At 43.6% G+C, this 15,220-nt stretch overlaps 2 long non-coding RNA genes across 2 annotated transcripts; one reads left to right on the top strand and one right to left on the bottom strand.

Annotated features, from left to right (window-relative positions):
* Window positions 1-318: 318 nt before the first annotated feature.
* On the bottom strand, window positions 319-3,620 carry LOC149768709 (uncharacterized). The gene is made up of 2 exons (XR_016396136.1): window positions 3,570-3,620; window positions 319-2,794 (listed from the first exon to the last, which is right to left on the bottom strand). It is a non-coding gene; the product is annotated as an uncharacterized LOC149768709 (long non-coding RNA).
* Window positions 3,621-5,731: 2,111 nt separating this feature from the next.
* On the top strand, window positions 5,732-14,243 carry LOC120110509 (uncharacterized). The gene is made up of 2 exons (XR_015968703.2): window positions 5,732-13,196; window positions 13,856-14,243. It is a non-coding gene; the product is annotated as an uncharacterized LOC120110509 (long non-coding RNA).
* Window positions 14,244-15,220: the final 977 nt, after the last annotated feature.

Raw genomic sequence — 15,220 nt, 5'->3', positions numbered from 1 at the left:
ATTTATAGGTATACGATTGGGTGATAACTGAATCCAATCACTTCATCAAACTTTTAGTTTCAGTCATGTCTTCCACTTATTGGTCCTTATCAAAAATCTGATTAGGTCTTCTTGTTTGAAACATTGAACTTTGCTTTGAAATGGGCACATCGAAGGATTGAGCCAGATTTGGCAATGTACAAGATTTTATTTAAAAACATTAATGAACGAATTTCAGACCTTAGTTGATGAATATGAAGAAGAAGAAGGTGAAAAATAATGCAACGAAATACATAACCTTGAAATTTGCAGCAGAAGGAACTACTGAAATGACCGTGATAACAAAAACTATAATCTGTTTAAATCAAATGTTTACAGCACACAATGTGTCAGCATACAGAATAAAACCTAAGAATCCTTGTGATATCTCAACCATCCATCCAAGTTGGTAGCTAGTAGAGGGTATGGTCAATATCCAAACCTCAAGGAAATTAGAACTTTAATAACAACAACATTAATCTCATAAACATCCAAAACAATAAAATCTTCACAAATCTGAGGTTGGATGGTTGAACTATTCAAGCTTCCCCACAAATCATACATTTTCTGAAAAGATATTATAGCATTTTATAAGCTCCCACCTATTGAGTCAATAAGTTGCATGGCATGTAGTTCCATACCAGTGCATGCCTGAAAAAGCAAGCATATACTTTGCTAATCAACAATGCCAAACATTGTTACTTGTTCGAACAGTGGCATAACTACTCTGATCCTCACCTAGCTTGCAAACCATGTGATGGAATTTTTTCCACATGAAGAGGTTCCAATTGTGAGTTTTAATTTTTAAAAATCTGAAACTAATTAGGGGAAAAAAAAGGTAAAACTTGTCTTGGCATATTCAAATGTAGTGAGAGGTCTCAGTATGTCGATCAAAAAGAAGTCGGATCCATACAATTAGCCAATACTCAAAAACTTAATCAGGTAAAATTTGATATGCTGAAAGTATTTGTATGTTTTGCTATGTTTAGCATGTCCCAGTGGCTAGATTGATTGCTAATTATAAGTTAGCAAAACATTTGCGTTTCCACTTATCTCAGACACAGATAAGGCAGCCGACCTAAAAGTACTTCATATGACATGACTAGAATGAATGCTTTATCCAAATACTGGGTGAAGTCTAATAGGTCATATATACTTCGATGATCAGGTTGGATACGTTAACCAGGTGAAAATTGGCAAAACAACGCCAATGTTTCTGATCATGAAAATACGTCAACTGAGTGAAAATTAAGGGGAAAAAAGATCAAAAAAAAGGTTGTTGTCACATTTCTTCCTTTTGAACTTGAGAGATGTGCATCTCTAAAATATAAAGTATTATGCCCATGGCTACAAATATTAAGTAGATCAAGCACAGCAGACTGCCAGCCTTACCCTGACTCTATGTTTCTCTCTGTTATGGTTGGAAGACTTAGATAATAAATTTGTCCCTAATATTTACAGTATGTAAATCATAATATCAACCATCGATTCAGCAACTACCATCAACAAACCATCAATGAATATTTCATGACCTTATCGCTAACTGCATATATGACTCTGTAATTAAGTGTGACGAGCTTCGCTATGTTTGGTACCCTGTAATCCATGATTCCTCATCTTCTTCATCTTCCCTGCATGACTGAGCTACATAACTAGTAGATTTCAATAAATATGTTGATGAAGCATGGTTCGTATGATAGTGTCAAGCATTGTTTGTTCATTCCCTAATGGTACAACCAGAAGATTGAGAGCCTTTACTCTTTTTTAACCCTTCTCATCTTTTATAAGACGCGAGAAATTTATAATGGAGGAAAGAAAATAAATGAACATAGTTTCGTGTTTATGGGTTGGAAAGCATCATAGATAAAACAAACTCAATATGAACAAGCTTACCTATAATATCTGGAAGGCAAAGGTACCGCGATATGACTCTCTCCTATGATGACTGAACCGTTCTAGCTTTCAAAGTTTAACTAAAACCGGCAACTGCTCACTCCCTTCCTGTCGATATTCATTCATAGTCCTTAAGCTATAGACTAGTCAGATGGAGCCAAATATACTAGAGAAAGAGCAGCAATCAATATGTAATAGCAAGACTTTAGATCAGCATAAGGACAATCAATCAAATAGCCATACAAACTAACCATTGAAAGAGCACAACCAATAGCCAATAGAAAAAGAAAAAAAAAAAAAAACCCAGCGCTCTAAGACATGAAAGACATATATTACCCTATTATAGATCATCTACACATCAGAAAGAACTCAGCCATCCTAAAATCTTACTGAACAAATGGCCATCTTCAGCTTGAGAGGAATCATGTGGACTAATCTAGGAGAAAAAGAAACCGCTCTGCTATCTCACTGTTTCTATTCTCTACTTGGTGGAACAGCCCATAATTTTTGTTGCAACACGGATTCGGAGCTTATTTTGTCGCGCCCTAGACCCGGAGCGTGACACAACCATGCTACTGTAGAGTATTGCCCACAATAACATAAAGTCCATGATAACAATATTTTTTTTATGTAACAAGATAAAATTTGATCAATTTCATTTGCTAATAAAAAGGAAGCAGGTACAGAGCATCTAAATCAAATATTTGAGTTTGCAAGATTACAATCCAAACTTATTAGTATAGCTACATCTATGAATTATTGTAACAATGCTTCAAACTCCATTTTCTTTTACTCTTCCCCGCTCCTAGCAACTTTACTTATGTGAAAAACATAAAGAGACATATGAGCTTTGAGGCTCAGTAAGTAACCACGCACCACCTTACTGGATCAAGCATGAGTTTTTTGATGTTAATGCATCATTTAAGAAAATTAACAGATATTCCAAAATAAGCGTTTCGTAACACATATATTAAAATAGGTCACAAAGCAATGTATGCATAAATCATTTATTTTCCGCAAACATAGTTTCAAGTTCATTTTGCATGAATCATTCTTCTGCCATTTAGTCATATTATAGTTCAAAACCTTGCTCACAGATTTTAGTGGTGCTATAATCACTATAATTCCATGATAGGGTCGTCTTTGTAATCGACAAGATTTCATAATTCACATTCGTTACCAACTTTAACCTATTGGCAGAGGGCCGTTTTCGTTGGATGCTAGCTTCGGAGTGTCAATTGACCTCGATTTCTAGAGACAGTCCTAGCTATCTGAGAGATCTTAAACCATTTTATAATTTTGTATAAATCATACCTTAATAAATAGGTTGAAAATGCTAAATAGCATCACAAAAGTTTAAAATGCATGATAATACCAAATATGCAATTTTACATAATCATAAATCATTTTCACTGAAGTATTCTAATCATGCCACTTATATCATTTTCATGCAATAAATTATTTGTAAATTATTTATAACAAGTATTTAGTAAAAATGCTATTTGGCCAAAAATATGGATCATTTTCATTCATATGCTTGATCCTAAATTTTTAAGAAAATGCAGGATCCATCATATAAAGTATAAATCATAATTTTTCTATACTAAAAATTATTCAACAATTTTAAAACTAATAAGGTTTGTGTCATGGTCACTTACCTCAGTTCGCCCAAAGATCCCTGAGTTCAGTTGGACAACTCCACTGCACCTATCAAAATCATTTAAACTAAATTAGTTGCTATTCACTTTTTTTTAAAATTAAAACCTCAAAGCAGCCCTAAATGGACTTGAGGAGGCTTCAAATCCCGACTGGGTAAGTCGGACTTGGATATACAAATCCAGTAGAGAGAGAACGGTTGCCCCAAAAATAGAACATCTCTCTTGATTTTTCTTTTATTTATTTATTTATTTAATTATTATTTTTTTCTCTTTTCTTCTTTTTTTCTTTTTCTTCTTTTCTTCCCTTCTCTACTTTTTCATTTCTTCCTTTATCGCTCTTCCCTCTTTTCCCCACCAAAGGGGGAAGAGGCAAGGGCTGCCCCACCAAAAAGAGGGGAGGGGAAGGGCTTTCAGCCCGATTGCAGCCCCGACCGAGGACCGGCGACGGCTGCGGCGGCCGAGGACCAACCACTAGTAAGTCATTTCCCCCTTTTCTTCTTGTTCTTCTTCTTTCTTATTCTTCCTTTCTTTTCTTCTTTTCTTCTTTTCTTCTCCTTCACTGCCCTCCCCTCCTTTTCTTCCCCGTGAGATAGGAGGGGGAAGGGCAAGAGCCCACCCCATATGAGACAGAGGAGGGAAAGAGGACCTTTGGCTTGCACGGCGATGCGGTCAAGGGCCTGCAACGACCGTGGCCGAGAGCTTGCAACGAGTGGGGTCGAGGACCACGTATGCTCTACCCCTTCTCTTCTTCTTCTTCTTCTTTATCCCGACAACCCTTTTTGCCAAATCTTGGCCATTGTCGGTCGATCGAAAAGAGGGGCGACAGGGGAAGGAAATGGGAAGGATATGGGGGCCTTATCTTGCTCTGGTGGTATCCGACGGCCCCGATTTCTAATGGCCATAAGTTTGAGCAGCTGCGAGCTCAATCAAGAGAAAGGAGAGAGAAGAGACAATGAAGAAAGGGCGAGAGGAAGGAAGAAGAAAGGAGGAAGGAGGTGGTGGATCAGGTGGGTGATCGGGGGTTTTTATAACCCCCCTCCGGAAGGGATAAGGGTATCGAACGACTGTAACGGCCATAATGGGCATACTGGCTGGCAGTTGGACGGTTGCAATCACCTCCAACAACCGCAACCTTCCTCCGGCCAGCTTGATAGAGGGTGGCTTTCGGCCCGAGAGCCTCCACACCACTCTATGTCCCGCGCTTCTTGTGCACACCTTGAAGATGGATGATTCGGGCCAATGTGGGTAATGCCAGAAGGGGTTTGGATACTCTAAGTATTTGTGGAAATCAAGACAAAGGACGAATCTACTGGTTGCAGCTTGGCCCGACCCTTGGCTTGAAGGAAAACAACCAAAGACACAAGTAGAAAACTCAAAATATATAGAGGAATGCTTAATGGTTGATTCAATTCCCAAAAGACAAGATTACAACACTCTAGTAGAACTATGATTGGTCCTCACTAGCCCAAGTCTTAAAACATGCTCTAAGACCGAATACACTAAGGCAAAAGCTTTTCCAAGCCCTTAGGCCGAAATACAAGTGAACTCTCTAAGATAAAAAGATGTTCTCCCAAGCTCTCTCAATGCATATTTATAGGCTCTTCATGGGGGACAAACACTTAAAGGAAGGTGGCTAATAGAGTGGCCTAGGCCGACTAAGGTGTGACATAGGCCGGCCAAGGCCAAGGCTGTTGGCAGTGTCCTTGGACGTGGCAGGGCCCTGGGCAGGGCACTGTGGCAGGCGGCTGGGCGCTGAACAGGGCCGCTGGCAGGCTGTGGTCGGGTGGCTGGCATTGGACAGGGCGCTGGTAGGGCGCCTGGACGCGGCAGGGGCGCTGGTCGATGTCGGGCGAGCGGCCGCAAGAGCCTGGCGCGCGCCGCTCGTAGGCCTGATGTCGGGCGAGCGGGGACAACCGACAGGAGCTGCGCGCCCGTTCACGTGTGCAGGCGGCTAGTCAGGCGCGCGCGGCAGCCTGGTCGGGCGGGTGCACGCGGCACTGTAGCGCGGGGCGGCCTGGTCGAGTGGGTGCGCAGGATCGTGTGCAGGCGGGCGCGCGTTCTGGCGAAATTCGCTGGGCCGAACCTCGCCCGGGCGGACTGGGTGCGGGCGCGCGGGCGTGCAGGCGGGCGCCTGGGCGGGTTGGCGGGTGCGCCCGACACTGTAGCGGGCGAGGTTCTGTGCCCAGAACCTCGCCCGGCACACTATAGCCGGCGAGGTTCTTTGGCCTGAACCTCGCCGCAGCCATGTAATGCCGCAGAATTTGACCATGACAAGCGCGCGGTGAGGCTTGGACATGCGCGCGGCGTGCTCGGCCGAGGTTGGGCGTGCTTGGCCGAGGCTTAGATATGCGCGCAGCGTGCTCGGACGAGGTTGGGCGTGTTTGGCCAAGGCTTGGCATGCATGGCACGGGCCGGCCATGGGTGTGCTTGGCCGAATGAAGGCTTTGGCCAAGGCTCTCCAAGCAAAGTAGTTGCCCTTGACTTGATCCTCCGTTGGCCTCTTTATGGCTCTATGTTTTCCTTGGTTGGCAGCGCTTGCGGGGGTCCTCAACATTCCCCCTCTCTTGAAGAATATTCTTATCCTCAAGGATAAAGTGTGGATACCTCTGGATCATTTCCTCGTAGTCCTCCCAAGTGGCTTCTTCCCTTGGTACTCCTTCCCATTGGATCAACACTTGCCATTTCTTTCCTCCATATACGATACTTGATAGCCTCCTTGGGTTGTAACAATAGTCTTCCTTCTTCATCAATGGTGGGTAAGTCTTGTTTTATCAATGAAGGATCACCCACCACTTTCTTGAGTAATGATATATGGAAGACCGGGTGTAGTAGAGAAGAGGTGGGTAGATCTAACCGATATGCAACTTCTCCAATCTTCTCTAGTATTTTGAAAGGCCCATAATACCTTTGAGAGAGTTTGTAGTTGAAGTTCTTCTTGAGGAACTTTTGAGTGTAAGGTTGCAACTTCAAATATACTAAGTCCCCCGGATGGAAAGTTACCTCTCTTCGGTTTTTATCATGATATCTCTTCATCCTTTCTTGGGCCTTCTTGAGCTCCTTCTTTGCATTGACCAAGGCTTCATCTCTTTCGGCCAATGCTTGCTTCACTTCTTCACTCCTTGCCGTTCCCCTTTCATGTCGGTGTAAACTCGGAGGGGGTCTTCCATAGACTAGTTCAAAGGGGCTTGTTTTGATTGAAACTTGGTGGATAGTATTATACCAATATTCGGTCCATACAAGAAACCTTCCCTACTTGGCTTGTTGATTATGACAAAAACACCTTAAATATTGCTCAAGGGTTCGGTTCACTACCTCCGTTTGTCCATCCGTTTGTGGGTGATATGATGAGCTTGCCTTCAATGTGGTCCCTTGAAGTGTGAATAGCTCCTTCCAAAATGTGCTCATGAAGACTCTATCCCAGTCGGAGACTATGCTCTTTGGAATGCCATGAAGTTTGACCATCGACTCCACAAATGCAAGAGCAACTGATTTGGCTGTGTAAGGATGCTTGATAGGAATGAAGTGTGTATACTTACTAAGCCGGTCCACTACCACAAAGATGACTTTCACTCCTTTGCTAGTTAGCAATCCTTCCACGAAGTCGATCGAAATGTCTTCCCAAATCATGTTTGGGATGGGTAGTGGTTGTAGAAGCCCCATTGGTGCCCTTGGATCGTATTTGATCTTTTGGCAAGTCTCACATCCAGCCACCAATGCTTTGACTTCGGTCTTGAGTCCTTCCTAATAAAAAAATTGCTTAACTCGGACGTAAGTTCGAAGCCACCCCGAGTGCCCTCCTTCTTTGCTATTATGGAAGTGATCAAGAATGCTTGCTTTCAAGTTGGGGATATTTGGCACATAGACATACCTCTTGTAGAAAATTAGTCTCTCTTTAAGCTTGAAGTTGGCCACTTCTTCGAATGAAGCTTCAATCTTTTCAATGATCTCCATGGCCCGAGCATCAAGCTTGTTGGCTTCCTTGATTTGGTCCCATATTTGCCATTCAATCCCACTAAGAGCCATGGAAGTTGGCTCTTCTCGTTCGGCCATTAATAGCATAGGACTTCCTTTCTTGAAAGTGCATCCGCCACCTTGTTCTCCTTCCCGGGTTGCTACACAATATCATATTCGAAACCAAGCAACTTGACTAAGAATTTTTGTTGCTTCGGGGTTACAATCTTTTGCTCTAAGAGGTGTCTTAGTGCTTGTTGGTCGGTGACAATGGTGAACTTCTTCTCAAGCAAATAAGGTCTTCAAACTTTGACGGCATACACAAGTGCTAGTAGCTCCCTTGCATATGTCCCCCAAGCCTTCTTTATGGGGCCCAAGGCTTTTGAAAGAAAGGCTAAGGGTCTCTTTTGTTGCACTAGGACCGCTCCAATGTCATCCCCACTAGCATCGGTGTAGACTTCAAATGGGATGGAGAAGTCCGGAAGAGCTAGGACCGGTGTTTGTGTCATGGCCCTCTTCAAGTTGTCAAAGGCTTCTCTTGATTCCGGGGTCCATTCAAATTCTTCTTTCTTCAACATGGTGGTGAAGGGCTTGGCAATCAACCCATGGTTATTTACAAATCTTCGGTAGTAGCCGGTCAATCCTAAGAAATCCCTCAAGGCCGAGATGTTCTTGGGTAGTGGCCAATCCACCATGGCTTCAATCTTCCTTTGGTCAACTCTTACCCATTCTTCCAAAATGAAGTGCCCCAAATATTCTAGCTTCGGTTGGGCAAATGCCACTTGGAGGCTTTAATGTAGAAGTGGTGCTTCTCCAAAAGGCGGAGCACCACTCGAAGATGCTCCTCATACTCCTTCATGGTCCAAGAGTAGACCAAAATATCATCAAAGAACACCAAAACAAACTTCCTCAAGTAGGGCCGAAATATCTCATTCATGGTTGCTTAGAATGTAAAAGGTGTGTTGCAAAGGCCGAACGACATTACAAGGTATTCATAATGTCCCGAGTGAGTTCGGAATGCCGTCTTGTGCACATCTTCTTTCTTCATTCGGATTTGGTGGTATCCCGACCTCAAGTCCAACTTGGTGAAGATCTTTGCATCATGGAGCTCATCTAGCATTTCATCCACCGTGGGAATGGAGAATCGATCCTTGATGGTGGCTTCATTCAATGCTCTATAGTCGGTGCAAAATCTCCAAGTCCCTTTTTTTTTTCCTAACAAGTAGCACCGGGGAAGAAAAAGGACTAGTGCTATGTTGGATCAAACCTTGCTTGAGCATCTCCTCCACTTGCCTTTCTATTTCTCCTTTTTGAAAGTGGGCATACCAGTAGGGTGGAATGTTCACCGGTGTAGATTCATTCTTGAGCCGGAGGAGATGATCAAAACTTCTTTGGGGTGGCAAGGTAGTGGGTACCTTCAAGACTTCTTGATGGGCTTCAAGTAGGCTCCGGATTCTTGGGGGGACCCCTTTCATCTCATCTTCTTCTTGGTGGCTTCCTTCATGATGTTGGCCGGTCATCAAGATGGCAAAGCAAGATGCTCCACCTTTGCATAGCTTCTCTATCATGTTGGCTTCACAGGACCGCACCTCTTTGTTGCTCATGGCGGTCCACTTCTTCTTTTGACCTCCAATTTTGAACTCCATGGTCATGGTGCTATAGTCGGTTAGCACCTTGCCCAAACTCCGAAGCCATGCATTTCGCAACACCACGTCAAGGCCGACTAGTTGCAAGATTTGTAGGTCGGCCTTGATCCTTACTCCTTGGACATTTATGAGAACATCCCTTACTACTTCTTCACCTCGGAGCTTCTCTCCACTTGCTACTTTGACTTCAAAGGGCTCCACCGCCACCCCCTTCAAGCCGACTTTTCTCACAATGTCGGAGTTGATGAAGTTGTGAGAAGAGCCGCTATCCACCAAAAGAGAAGCTCATGCTTGCCCACCCATGCCATCAAATGCATGGTGGACGGTCTTTGCACCCCCGACAAGGCATCCAAAGAAAGCTCGGCCTCCTTCTCTTCCGGGCTATAGTTTTCTTCATCTTTATGCTCATCATCATCCTCCGAAGCTCCCGAAGTGGCCTCCTCTCCATCGAAGTCAACATCGAGGAGGAATGCTTGGCCAGATTTACATTGATGGCCCCGGCTCCACTTGTCTCCACACTTGAAGCAAAGCCCCTTTTTGACATAGTCTTGGAGCTATTCTCTCGATAATTTCTTGACTTGTTGGGGTCGATCTTTATGGCTTCTTTCGGCTTCTTCTTTTCCCTTCCAAGGCCCTTTTGGTAGCAAGGACATGGTGGCCTTGCAATGGGAACCTTCCTTCGTCATTCTTCTTTCAGGACCATAGCTTTGGTCCAAAATTTTCGCCATTCTCATTGCATCTTGAAGCCCCGTGGGTTGTTTGAGCTTCAATTCTTTAGATAGCCATGGCTTCAAACCATCAAGAAAAGTGCCTAGGAGAGCTTCTTCGGACCACCCACTCACCATAGTTTGGAGTAGCCAAAACGCGTCAATGTAGGCTTGCACTTTTTCTTCTTGCTTCAACTTGGCTAGTTGGCCATGATGGTTCACAACAGAAGAGGGACCCCATTGTAACATGAACTCCTTCACAAAGGCCGTCCACCTAAGTCTTTTCTCATTCTTCTCATAGAGGTCCCGAATCCATCTCCACCACCTACTAGCCCTTCCTTCAAGATGGAAGCTAGCAAGTGTGACCCTATCTCCTCTCGGTACCTCATACACATTGAAGTATTGCTCCGCCTTATCCATCCATGCATAGGGATCTCCGCCACTAAACTTGGGAAAGTCAATCTTTGGTTTTCTCATCCCCCTCTCTTGTGGCACAAACCCCCTAGTTTCTTTCACAAAGCCTTCTTCCCAAAACCTCCTCCTTCCATCCATGACATTCCTCCGGCCAATAGGCCTTCGGACATGGTATGGCTCCTCTTCGGGCTCACTCCCCCTATCACCATGGATAAGCTCCTCGTCCTCTAGCCATCTTTTAATTTATATACCTCTAGCTTCGATTCTTCCCCCTCTTCTTCGGGGCCTTTGGTGGTCTATCTCCTCTAGATGGTTTGCCCGCAAACCTCCCACTTCACTACCCCTTTCTTTCCATCCGTTGTCCTGCCGAGATGCGTGCGACCAAGGGTCTCCCTCATTTGATCTTCTAAACTCCCTCTCTCTTTCATTTTCACTTACCCTCCTATCCAACCTTTCTAAGTGGGCACTCATACCAGCTAGGGTAGTGGATATATTTTCAAGGGCTCGGCTTATGTGTTGTGAACTTCCCTCTAGAGCCTCTAGCCTAGCTTGATGGGTATTAGAATTTCCTCCGGACTCTATTCTTTTCTTTTCTCCAAAGTCACACCAAACCTCCTTTGGTCGTCACCCAAGGGATGAACCAACCCTCCTTCTTATAATAATTGTGAAAGATACACCACTCAATCACCTCCGATTACAACAAGGGTTTACAATAGAACAAGCCTCACAATCTAAGAGGAACGTGTTGTTGCTCTACTTGCTCCCTACCCGGTGTAGTTAGGAGGGCACGAGGTACTACCAGTAGTCTTCCTTTTGTGTCATCCCTCATATACCCTAACACCGAATAGTTGGATCAAATAACGCCAGATACTACCAATAGCCTCTCCGTTGGCACCATCCCTATAATGAGCAATATAGAAAACAATCCGTCCGCTTTACAAAAAAATGCTCTCACTCCCTTTGCAAGTAAAGAATTTATAGTGCTGAAATTTAAATACTACTTGCAAGTAAAGTAACTCGTAGCTTACCCTCCCACACTCTCAACAAAGAATTCAAAGTGCAAGAAGTAGTAGAAATTTAAAGCTCACTTCTAAGCATGTAAGATTGATGCTCCTAAATCCCAACCTAAATCTGAAATTTTCTTGGGTTCAAGGCGTTACCTCTTTGGAGAGATCTCCCTCGGAAGTCTCTCAATGAAAACACTAATGATGGAGGGTGGCTTTCGGCCCAGGAGCCTCCACACCACTCTATGTCCCGCGCTCCTTGTGCGCACCTTGAAGATGGATGATTCGGGCCGATATGGGTAACGCCGGAAGGTGTTTGGACACTCTAAGTATTTGTGAAAATCAAGACAAGGGGCGGGTCTACTGGTTGCAGTTTGGCCCAACCCTTGACTTGAAGGAAAACAACCAAAGACACAAGTAGAAAACTCAAAATATGTGGAGGAACGCTTAATGATTGATTCAATTCCCAAAAGATAAGATTACAACACTCTAGTGGAACTATGATTGGTCCTTACGAGCCCAAGTCTTAGAACATGCTCTAAGACCGAATACACTAAGGCAAAAGCCTTCCCAAGCCGTTAGGCCGAAATACAAGTGAACTCTTTAAGACAAAAGGATGTTCTCCCAAGCTCTCTCAATGCATATTTATAGGCTCTTCATGGGGGACAAACACTTAAAGGAAGGTGGCTAATAGAGTGACCTAGGCCAACTAAGGTGTGGCATAGACCGGCCAAGGCCAAGGCTGGCCCTAGTAGAGGTGGCAAAATATGACCCGACCCGCCAACCTGACCTGTGTTTGACCCACCATAAACAGGTTTGGGTTTGGCCTAAACAGGTTCAGGTCGTAAATAGGTCGACCCGTTTAACCTGTTTATTAATTGGGTCGGATATGGGTTTTAGATGTCTGACCCGTTTAACTATTGGGCTGATAGATAAGGGCCACAACCCATAAAACCCAGAGCTGGGCCAACTCTCCACCTCAGCCCGTTTTCTTTGCCTCGGCCCAATATCAGCGCGAAGTCCACCCCACCGTCCGCGAGGCGCGACTTCTCAGTTCCGACTTCCCACTTCTCCTTAGTTAGGGTTAGGGTCCTTAGGGAATAGGGAGGCGAAGAATCTGGAGCCCTAGAGGAGAGGAGAGGGGAGAGACACTGAGGGAGGGCGGGGCACAAACCCTAAGATCCCTAAGTGTTCCAGTGTTCTCTATCATTCGGCCATTCCTCGTGGATTCCTCCGCTCTTGTAGAACTCTCTTCTGATTTCTTCACTCTTCGAGGATTTTAGATCCCTCCACGGCTCTCCTTTCGATCACTTGAACGCGTTCGGGTATATTGTTCCCTAACCCTTTTCTCCCTCTGATTTGAATTAAATGTTTATATTCGTTGTTTTTTCTTAGATTTCGTTTTCGATTGTTGAATGTTGGAATGTTTATAATGAGCTTGTTTTGATCATTTCTGGTAGTCTTCTTCGATTTTTTTTCTTTTTAAATATGTGTTTTTGGGTTAGTTATGTTGTTTGTTGCTGGGATTCGGTGTTTTAGGGTTTGATTTGAGTGATTTCTTGTGTCTACCTGTGCGTTTTTGGAGTTCTGGCTGTTTCTTTGTGATTGAGATATAAAAAAAGTTTGGATCTTGGGCTGGTTTCGTTTGGATCTCCTCTTTGTGGGAGTTCTTTGAGTGTTTTTGGACTTTATTATAAGTACCAGAGTTTGTGTTGATTTGTGAGTTTTATCTCCGTTATTTTTTTTTAAGTTATGAGTTTTATCTTCCTTTTTTTTAACTTCTCTTCTAAATGTTAGTGGAGGAGTCCTTAATGGGTCTTTATGTTTCGAGCTTAGCCAGTTAGCAATGCATTCCTCTTTTGTTGCAGGAGCTTGTGACCGAGTTTCAGAGCACATCCAAAGAAGGTAATAGATGAGTATTAGTCTGGCTGTGCAATTTTTTTTTTGGTGGTTTTACATAAGTGAGTGCATGTTTTCTCTTAGAATCCTTGTAGTAGAGAATGCATGGTTCTAGAATTACTTGCTGATAGAGAGCACTTATCATCAGCAGAGTACTGCATCTACTTTGTTTGTAGAAACTTGCTTATCAAGTTAATGGTATGAGAAAGCTTTTTGTTTTTCTGTCACCTGGATTAAGCAGCAATGTATTGATGCTTTGTTGTTAGTTGTATAATAGAATCAGAACCAATAAATGTGCCAAGCCAGTGCCTTCTTATCATTATTAATGTTCAGCTGGAAATGGATGAATCTTTGTGAGGGTTTTTTTTTATTGCATATCTACAGTCATGTTTATGCTGTAAGACTGATTATGAAAGAATAAAGTCTAAAGTTCAATGCATCTGAGGGCTGTGCTATTTTAGTTTTTCTTTACATGAAGGGTGTCTTGATCTTGAAATGATAAATTTGTAAATGTTGTGCACTGATTAGAGTTTTCTTGCATTGGAGGTTTAGAGTATCTTCTTTTGTCCGAATGTCTTTTAGGACCAAGAAATCCACGTTAACAAATGTCATGTTGAGATAAATCTGTGATTTCACTAAGTTTGTCAGGTGCAATGGCCTCTCAGGTATTATCTGAAGATGAAAACAATGTGAAAGCGTTATATAGACGAGGAAAAGCCAGAGCACAACTTGGTTAAACAGATGCTGCCAGGGAAGACTTTCAAAAGGCCAGAAAATTTGCCCCAGAAGACAAGGCTATTGTGAGAGAACTACAGCAGCTTGCTGAACATGACAAAGCTGTCTATCAGAAGTAGAAAGAGATTTGTTACCTTAATTTATTTTTAAATGGGATCATAAAAGTCTTGCATTGCAAGTTCCTTATATTTTCTGTTAGTGTTGATGCTTGTTTTTCATATTGAATAGAAAAGCTCTCTCTCTATAACTGCTAAATTTACGTTTGGGAGAATGAATTGATTTAGTGGCAGTGGGAGCTCTGTGATCTTCTAGAAACAATTCGAATGCTGTGCCAGTTTTTTACTGATATGTATGGTGCAATCCATTTCAAGTACAGAAATTTTGCACCTATACAAACATTTACGAAGAACATAAGCTTCTTAAAGTTTGCTCATTTTCTCTGTTGTTTAAGAAATAACAGCATGTAAGATGGCTATGTGTTGCCGGGCACTTCATATTTTATGCCTTATTTGGATCAAATGAAATTTTAATGGGCTACAGACTAAAGTTGTATGTGATTATAGTGATATTGGCAGGTGACTGATGTTTGCTTGAAAAGACAGCTTCTGAAAAGCGTGGGTTGGGCTAAAGCTGAAGGCTAATAGCCTAAGAGGTTACCTATTTATTAAACAGGTTAAACCGGTTTGGTTGGGCAGGTTAAACAGGTCCAAACGGGTTAAACGGTTCGGGTTGGGCAGGTTAAACAGGTTGGGTTAGGCAGGTTAAACAGGTTGGGTTAGGCAGGTTAAACAGATCTAAACAGGTTAAACGGGTCGGGTTGTCTAAACAGGTTAAACGGGCCAGGTTGGGTAAATAGGTTAAAGAGATCGGATCGAGTTGGGCAAACAGGTTATCTGTTTATTAAACAGGTTAAACGAGTCGGGTCGGGTTACCTGTTTAATAAACAGGTCAGGTTCAGGTTGTAATTTTTGACCGTAAACAGGTCAGGTTCAAGTTTATGATTTTCTGATCTGATTTGCATGTGACCCGATCCGTTTATGATCCGACCTGACCCGATTGCCACCCCTAGGCCCTAGGCTGGCCAAGGTTGTTGGCAGTGTCCTTGGGTGTGGCAGGGCGCTGGGCGCTGTGGCAGGTGGCTGGGTAGGGCCACTGGCAGGCTGTGGTCGGGCGGCTGGCGTTGGGCAGGACGCTGCAGGGGCGCTGGTCGGCTGCCGCGCGGGCCTGGCGCGCGCCGCACGCGCGCAAGCTTGCTGTCGGGCGAGCGCGCACGGCACTGTAGCGCACGGCGGCTT

Source organism: Phoenix dactylifera, chromosome 1, assembly GCF_051530095.1.
Source record: "Phoenix dactylifera cultivar Ajwa chromosome 1, Ajwa_hap1_PhDact_Kaust_v1.1, whole genome shotgun sequence".
Lineage (NCBI taxonomy): Eukaryota > Viridiplantae > Streptophyta > Magnoliopsida > Arecales > Arecaceae > Phoenix > Phoenix dactylifera.
Note: the sequence above shows the minus strand (reverse complement) of the source record. Positions and strands in the feature narration are given on the sequence as shown.